The following is an 8,862-nucleotide window of genomic DNA, read 5'->3' as shown; positions in this document are numbered from 1 at the left end:
TCACTCCCCGCATTCTAAGGAGAGTCTCAAGGCTAAAGAAAGTATCAAACTTTGACCAGATCCAGTCCCCTTCCGAGTCAACCACATCGACAATCCTCCAGTTGCGTATATCACTAGGCGGGGGGGAAGAACACACCTCAATTAACGGTTTATCCCCAATCCAGTTATCAAACCAGAAACTAATGGACTTACCATTCCCCACCTCCAGGCCAACTCCCAAGCAGAACTCATCAAACACAGCACTAAGTCCTTTCCAGAGGAAGGAACAATTAGCAACTCTCTCTTTCGGGCCCCCGAAGATTTTGTCTTTCCGATACTTACCACAAAGGAGGCGAACCCAAAGAGAGGAGGGGTTTTGCCACATACGCCAAATGAGTTTCATTAATAAAACTTTATTATTGTCCTTTGCTTTCCTAATACCCAGACCCCCAGAATCTTTAGGCTGGCAAACCTCACTCCAAGGCACAAGATGGATCTTCCTGCCCTCCGCAGCTTCCCCCCACAGGAACCTACGGTTAATCTTGTCAAGATCATTAAGCACAGGATCCGGAAGCTTACAAGCCTGCATGATGTGATTGGGAGCAGCACAATTAACAGATTGAATTAACGTGAGGCGGCCAGCGAGAGACAGAGTCTTGGCTTTCCAAGTGGCACACTTCGAATTAGCTTTATCCAAAGTCTCTTTGAAGGAGCCTTTAGACACACGCTCACTATGGAGGGGAACGCCCAGATACTTCCCAAGAGAATCAGTAAGAGGAATACCTGAGAGATCACTTAATCTCTTACAGACTCTCTGATTCATATTCTTAGAGCACATCATCCTAGATTTCTGGATATTAAGCTTCTGCCCAGAGGCCGAACAAAAACAATCCAGAATATCCATAATGACTCTCAACTGCTCCTCATTACCCTCAAGAAAGATAAGGACATCATCTGCAAAGAATAAGTGAGTCACCTGGGGACAGAAGCTGTTGATCGCCACAGGGTGGAAACTCCCATTATCAATCGCATCCTGAATCAGGTGAGAGAGCCTCTCCATAGCAATAACAAAAAGGAAAGGGCTCATAGGATCCCCCTGACGGATTCCTCTGCCCGGGGAAAATTCCTCCGACATATCCCCATTGACCATAACTTGAAACACAGGAGAAGAAATACATACCTTAATTAAACTTCTCCAGCTGTCCGGGATTCTAGCTCTCTCAAGGCTCTCCATCAAGAAATCCCAATTAATTCGATCATAGGCCTTCTCTAAATCCAGCTTCAGAGCCACAATGCCTTTCCTCCCCTTCCTAATCTTCATCGTGTGGACCATCTCTTGGGCGATCACCACATTATCCATCATTTGTCTACCAGGCACAAAGCTACCCTGATTCTGACAAATGATCGCAGGAAGAATGCCACGGATTCTATTAGCCACAATCTTTGTAACAGTTTTGTAAAGAACATTACAAAGACTGATAGGTCTCATATGCAAAAAGGAAGAAGGCTTATCAATCTTAGGAATCAGAACCAGGAGGGTTCTATTAACCAGCTCAATATCCTTCGAACCACTGAACACCCCCAAGACAAAATTATAGATGCCTTCCTTCACTACATCCCAATGCTTATGGTAAAAGCCCGCCGGAAGACCATCAATCCCAGGAGCTTTAGAAGCCCCAATGCTGAAGATAGCTTGGTCAATCTCTTTTCGGGAAATAGGTTGAAAGGCCTCCTGACTACAATCCTCACTGATTAAAGGAAATGTAGCAATAGAGTGAGCCCTCTCCAAAAGAACAGGTTCCTCTTTGAACAACTCTCTGTAGAAATCCAGGGCTAAGTTCCGAATAACCTCATCTTCATAAACCCAATCACCATTAGAATCCTTAATGGCCTCAATTCTATTTCTCTGCCTTCTGATCAGGGTAGAGAGATGGAAGTATTTGGTATTACGATCCCCATCTCTAATCCAGGACTTCCGAGACTTCTGGAACCAAAGGAACTCCTCCTGCCTAAGCACAGCCTCCAGCTCCTTCTGAAGGGTTCTGAGGAGGCCCTCAAGGCTATGATCAAACCTCCCCTCCAACCTGCGTTGAATGCCCTCCATCCTCTTTAATAACTTGTTCTTCCTTCTGATAATATGCCCAAACACATTCCTATTCCACCCCTGCACCTTATTCCTGAACCCTTCAGCAGCTTGCAGTACATACGAATGAGGTCTCCAACTCTCATGAACGAACTCTTTAAACTTAGGATGGGACTCCCAAGCCAACTGATACCGGAACGGTCTCTTACCCCTAGGCTTAGGATGGGACTCCCAAGCCAACTGATAACTATTTTAAAGAGTCCCATTTATTTTCTATTAAAATAGTTAAATTAAATCCTTTATAAATTGTAAAGGAAAAAACTGAACACTTATTAATTATAATAATATCAAATTAATCAATTATTAATGTCTTTTACTTTTGGTGCCCTAAATTTTCCCTCCCTCAATTTTCATTTCCCTGTCTCTTTTCATTCCCTCCCTCTTTTGGCTCCCCTGAAACTCAAACGATGACTTTGAATTTCAGACCCTTGCTTCAAAATTTCATACCCCTCGCCTCTTCGCTCTCTCTCCCCCCTTTCTCTCTTTTCTCCAGTTTCCCCTAAATTTCCTCCTACCTTCTCCTTTCCCTGGAACTCCGGCGACCATGCTCTCTGCCATTCTCCTCTCCATCGATCAATTTCTATCTTTGGTTTGCTATGAAAAACGAGGATGCAGACTCAAAGGGAAGGAGCTGCGATTGACGATGGCGATGAAGGAGAAGCAACCCCAACTCTGGCGAGTGATGGAGAGACAAAATGAAGCCCGGTGAATGAAGGTGAGGCAAACAAAACTCTAGATAGAGAAGGAGAAACAAGGGTTTCTTCTTCAGATCTGAGGTATTTTTCAATTCCAATGAAATTAATGGGACATATGAAAAACATACTGCTTCCTGAGCCAATTCATTTGCTTAAACATGTTTATGATGCGATGCATTTCTCAAAAGATCATCCTGGTGAAGATGTTGTTCTGTTTCCCACTACAGATGCAACTTCTTCCAACAATTTTTTTGTCATGCATATAAATTGATACCAGCTGAATCTTTGTCTTTGTTTTATGGGTTCTTCCTGCTTTCTTATGAGGTCTTGTGGAGATTCTATTTCCAAGAAGCATGGTTAATGTGATACAAATTGGAAGTGATGCACTTTGGGACTGGTTATACTTCCTAAATCACATGAGTTTAAAATGGGGATGAATCCTCCAAGGAGCAGCAGTGATGTTTGAATGGAAGCTTTTCAATAAGAAGGTATAATTTTCAAATGTTTAAGAAGAGGAAATATTAGAGTTGCATCTTATAGTAAATATGGTTTACTTGGCTAGTATTAATTTTCGAACAGAACAATTGGTCAACTCTCCTGTTTGCTAGTTAACTTTATTAGGAAATCTAATTTGCTAGTTAACTTTATATGTGTAATAGGAAATGAAGGATAATTTTGAAATACATCCCTAGTTGGATAACGTTTGAGCTTACTTTCTTCCATGGATGCTTTTGGTGGGTCTGTTCTGCAAATTGGTAAACAAATATGAAGCTTTAAAATTGAAGCACATAGATTCAGCAAATCGCCTAGGATTTTGTAGACATTTATGCCTATCATTGATAACATAACAATCTTTCACGAGGCTCGGAAGTTGGCATTGCCATTACTTTTCTAGTTTTCTTTTTCTGTACTTTATGTCCTATATTGGTTTGTTTGCAGGCATATAATGGTAGCTTACTGTAACTAAACAACAGTGTTAACAGAGACTCAAATGTTTTCTTTGGGGTGAGAGATTTTTTTTTCGTAGACTGATGATTATGATTATTTGAAGCTTGTAATTACATGGCTGGTATTGTTAGTGTTCATATGCAGTCTAGAAAAATATAAATTTAGTGTATGGTACTAGCTTGTAGCTTCTACATGATTTATCTTTGATTACTAACTAATTCTTGAATGCCTCTTTTGCTTCTTCTTTCCTTTTTTAATATTTGCCCTTGAAAAGCGTCAGAAAATAAGGGCTCTTAAGGGAGCTTGTCCTGGAGTGCATAAGACCAATTTATTTGCAACTTTAGAATATTTTCTGATTGAAGGGTTTCAAGGTGATGCTCGTGGTATGTGATCTACTTTATTTCTCTAGCATTAAACTTAGTACTATAGAATTTTTATCGAGTGCAAATAATATGGTAAATTTATGAATTTAACATATTCTGTTGTCTCTGTTTAAGCAGGGGAAGCCCGGATTATAAGCAGGTACCTTTCTTAGTCATTTCTACCTTTAAAACTCTACTATCTAGAAATAAATTTTGATCTCCATTATTTTTTATTAATCATGTATGTCAATGTACTCTAAATCTGGAAGACCCCTGGAAGTAGCAGAAGAACATGGCTAAGGCTAAGGCACCAGGTTTTACATATATAGTTATCATGAAATCTTTGAGGGCTAGTATGGTGGCTGCATATCTTCAACAGGTGCTGTGACATTTTACTCTATCAATTTGATTTGTTGTGGTTTTATTTTTCCTCATTTTACATTAATTTATATAGGCGTACTAATCCCTATTTGTTTTTCTTCTATCCTTTTGTTCTTTGTTATCATTGCTTCTGCCACTCGCACAATGCTTTGACTTTGTGTATTTGTTATATCCCGGTTAATGTCCTTACATGATCTTAGTGCTTGGGCTACTCTATGTTAGTTATTATTGGGATGGAATGCATATATTTTGTTTGAACTTTTTCAACAGTACCTAAGTTTTGTGCAGTTTTACTCATATTTTTTAGACCAAAATTAAAGTCAGTTTGTTTGTGCATTGTTTTTAAATTACGAATATGCTTTTTACATTTTATTTGTTGATGTGGATCCCTCTTGCTCCTGAAACATTTAGCTAATAGTTTGATACAACTCAAGTACATGGTTTTGAAAGATGAGTGATTATTAGGCCAGGTATCGAAAGTTAACAATTAAGTGGTTAACTATTCCTACCTAACAATTTAGTTGTTGATTTGCTTGCAGGTTAGATTGCCATCTTCCCCATTGAAAAACAGAGCCAACCATGAAAGTTAATTTTTTTTATCAATTATTTATTTTTAAACACATTTTTCTTTATCATTTTCATTTGGGATAAGTGCAAAAATAGCCAACTTGCCAACCTTAGGGGTAAAATTGCTCTTGCCTGCCGATATTAGGTGTAAAATTGCATCATTTTAGACGTTAGGAGTAAAATTGTTCCTGACCTTAATGTTAGGTATTTTTGCATCTTATCATTTTTTTTTAAGAATATCTTTAAAAACATTGACACTTTCTGCACCATATTATTGGGTTATAAATGTCATTCCCTTTGCATGTTCTGTCATGAAAACGTTGTCTTTGGCTAATATGCACATTGGCTTTGGGAAAATGATGTTGCGTGCGTGCTCCTAGTAAAAAATGCATCCAAACATTGGTCTCTCACAGTAATAGTTTTGAAAACACAAAATTAACATTATAGTATCTAACTTTGATTGCTGATTTTATCAAATGCTTATGTGAGAGTCTTTCTCCTTATTGATTTTGTGTTCATATTATTAATGCATAAGTTCAGTTTTAACTTTGATTGCTCATTTTATTTGATGCATATGTGATAGTCTTTCTCATTGTTGCTTTGTGTTCATGTTATTAATGTATAAGTTCTATCTTAACTTTGATTACTTATTTTGTAACAGTTGGTGATGTGAACCATTTTATCTCTACAACTATGAGCGGGGTAATGTTGCCTTAGGTTTCCTCAACATCTTAACTCTGATCTTTGGACGCTTGCTCTGAATCTCATAATTCTCCTATCAACTCCACAGTTTCTGGAACTATTATTCGCATGGCATCAATAGGGAATATCTTTTTTTTTTGTTAGATACCCTTGATTTAGTCTTAGAGCTTTTGTAATATATATGTTTTTCTAATTGGGATATTTTTTTCTTATTGGGAGTTTCTTTACTGGTGGATGATTGTTATTTATTTAATAATTATTTATTTTTCGTTAATGCCTCAAATTTTGGACTTTGCTTATTTCTATTTTTATTGTTCTTATTGATTTTAATGTTGCTCCCTTCAATCCAAAAGTTCATATAATAATAATAATATTGATAATAACAATAATAATAATAAAATTAAAATTAATTAAAAACAAATTACTAAATTTTGATTAAGTTTGCCATGGTTATGCTCGTGGCTAAGCAAAGATTCTAGCCACACGTGTTCTATCTTTGCCACAGTTACTCTCGTAGCTAAGTGGAGTTCATTGTCATGGGCCACTATGTCTTGCCACGGGTATTTTCTCATGCCACGATTGTATACATGGCAAAGGAATGCACTTAGCCACAGATTTTTCCGTGGCATAAAAACCAATTTATGCCACAACCATTATTTTCCCGTGGTAACTACCTAGCCACGCTCACTTGTGCCACGAGAGAATTTTCGTGGCTGTATAATACAGCCATGAAAATATTACACTTGTGCCACGATTCTAACTGTGGCACAAGTGATGATTTGTTGTGGTGGCAAGTTGGATCGATTCATCCAAAATGATGGCAAAAAGGGAGATGGTGATAGATCCAGGGATGACCCAAAGAAGAAAGGAAAGGGGACCATCAATGTCATAGCAGGCGGACCTGGATATCAACCAGTACTGAAAAAGGCAAAAACCATTGCTCTTGACAGGACATCGCTGAATCGCCCATTTACAGACGTAGGACCAGAGATCTCCCCTCATGCAGATGCCTTGGTCATTACTATGATGATGGAAGGTTGGGAGATGAAAAGGATGATGATCGATACTGGGAGCTCGTGCAATGTCATCACAAGAGGAGCTTTCGCCAAACTTATGGTCGATCCAGTCCAAGTAGAACCAACTGTAGTGGATATCCTGGGAGTAACAGGACATACCATTCAGACAAAAGGCCAAGTAACGTTGGATTGTGAGTTAGCAGATGAGGACCAAGTCTGGAGGGGTGATCTGGAATTTTCTATCTTGGATGGTCAGTTAGCCTACAATATTATCCTCGGACGGCCCTTTATCTCCGAGGCAGCTGCCCTTATCTCTATACGCCACTTAACTCTTTACATCCCTACGACCAAGGGAGGTGTAATGATCAGAGGGAGCCAAAAGGTGGCTCAGGAGACATATTCGGCATCACTAATGATTTGCCCCCAATCTAGGGACGAAGATGAAGAGGAACTCGTCACAATGGCCTTGGACGAGACAGAAATGTACCTCATGGCGGATGAAAAGCAGGTACGAATGGCTAAAGGGCTCAAAGGTGAAGTTAAAGAAGCAATCACCAAAGTTCTCCATGAAGCGGAGGACATCTTTGCATGGAAAGATGAGATCCTCCCAGGGATCAGTCCAGACGTGATCACTCACAAACTTAATATCGACAAAGATGCAGTTCCCGTAGCTCAGAAACGAAGAAACCATGGCCTTGAAAGGCAAAAGGTGATAGAGGAAGAGATCACCAAGCTCCAACGGGCGGACGCCATTGAAGAGGTCCTTTATACACAATGGTTGGCGAACGTCGTTTTGGTGAAGAAAGCAGGCGGATCCTACCGCATGTGCATTGACTTTACGGATCTCAACAAAGCTTGTCCCAAGGACAATTATCCTTTGCCGTGTATTGACATACTCGTAGATGGAACCGCTGGACATGCTATGTACTTCTTTACAGACGTAAAGTCGAGTTATCATCAAATCCACATGGAGCCTTCGGATAGAATCAAGACCTCGTTCGTGACTCACCAAGCCACTTATTGCTTCAAGGTCATGCCCTTTGGGCTTAAGAACGCAGGTGCCACCTATCAGCGGATGATGAACAAAATATTCGCAGAAAGCAAAGGTGATAACTACTCTGTCTATGTAGATGACATGATCATCAAAAGCACCACTGTGGAGAAGCATGCAGATGATGTAAGGGAGGTACTGGCTGTACTCCGACGCCACAATATTAAGCTAAACCTGGAAAAATGTACTTTTGGTGCGACATATGGAAAGTTCTTGGGATTCATGATTAGTGAAAAAGGAGTGAGCCCAAATCCCGACAAGGTTAAGGCTGTTCTGGAAATGCAGGCACCACGGAACATCAGGGAAGTGCAACGCCTCAACGGGCGGATCGTGGCATTGGGCAGGTTTATCTCCTGTTCAGCTCGTAGATGTCAACCTTTTTATGAGGTCATCAAGAAGCAAAAGACATTCGAGTGGAATGAGGATTGTGAAAAGGCTTTCGAGGGGATCAAACGGTTTCTCACGGAACCACCCATGATGAGCCGACCCCTAAAAGGTGAAAATCTCTACATGTATGTCTCAGTTACAGAAAAAGCTGTGTGCACAGTCATGATAAGAGAAGAGGATGGCCAGCAGTATCCTATCTATTATGTGAGCAAAGTATTGAAGGATGCTGAAACCATGTATTCTAAACTTGACAAAATGGCTCTAGCCGTCGTCACCACGGCAATCCGCCTTAGGCCATACTTCCAGGCCCACACTGTCATAGTTCGTACGAATATAACCATGAGAAAGGTATTGCAAAAGCAGGACACTTCAGGGAGATTGATGGAATGGGCAATTCGCCTCGGAGAATTTGATGTGCGATATGAGAGCAGCACCGCCTTAAAAAGTCAGGTCTTGGCAGACTTTGTAAATGAATTCACAGAAGAAGGGGTGAATCTCCCTAAATCTCAAGTAGAGGAGTGGACGATGTACATGGATGGGGCTTCCTCTGCAGATGGAGCTGGCATAGGTATCGTGATCAAGGGCCCCCAGTACATAAAATTACGGTACGCAGCAAAGTTGGATTTCCATG

General features: G+C 40.1%; 1 long non-coding RNA gene across 9 annotated transcripts; it reads left to right on the top strand.

Annotated features, from left to right (window-relative positions):
- Positions 1-2,463: 2,463 nt before the first annotated feature.
- On the top strand, positions 2,464-6,051 carry LOC136210808 (uncharacterized). Of its 9 annotated transcripts, none has more exons than XR_010678220.1 (7): positions 2,464-3,305; positions 3,477-3,551; positions 3,757-3,822; positions 4,046-4,148; positions 4,266-4,287; positions 4,397-4,506; positions 5,737-6,051. It is a non-coding gene; the product is annotated as an uncharacterized lncRNA (long non-coding RNA). The 9 variants fall into 9 exon arrangements; XR_010678214.1 differs by having other exon boundaries at positions 3,477-3,572; positions 4,040-4,148; XR_010678218.1 differs by lacking the exon at positions 3,477-3,551 and having other exon boundaries at positions 2,465-2,837; positions 3,142-3,305; positions 4,040-4,148.
- The last annotated feature ends 2,811 nt before the right edge of the window (positions 6,052-8,862 follow it).

Source organism: Euphorbia lathyris, chromosome 1 (assembly GCF_963576675.1).
Source record: "Euphorbia lathyris chromosome 1, ddEupLath1.1, whole genome shotgun sequence".
NCBI lineage: Eukaryota > Viridiplantae > Streptophyta > Magnoliopsida > Malpighiales > Euphorbiaceae > Euphorbia > Euphorbia lathyris.
The sequence above is the reverse complement of the archived record's forward strand: the minus strand, read 5'-3'. Positions and strand labels throughout refer to the sequence as shown.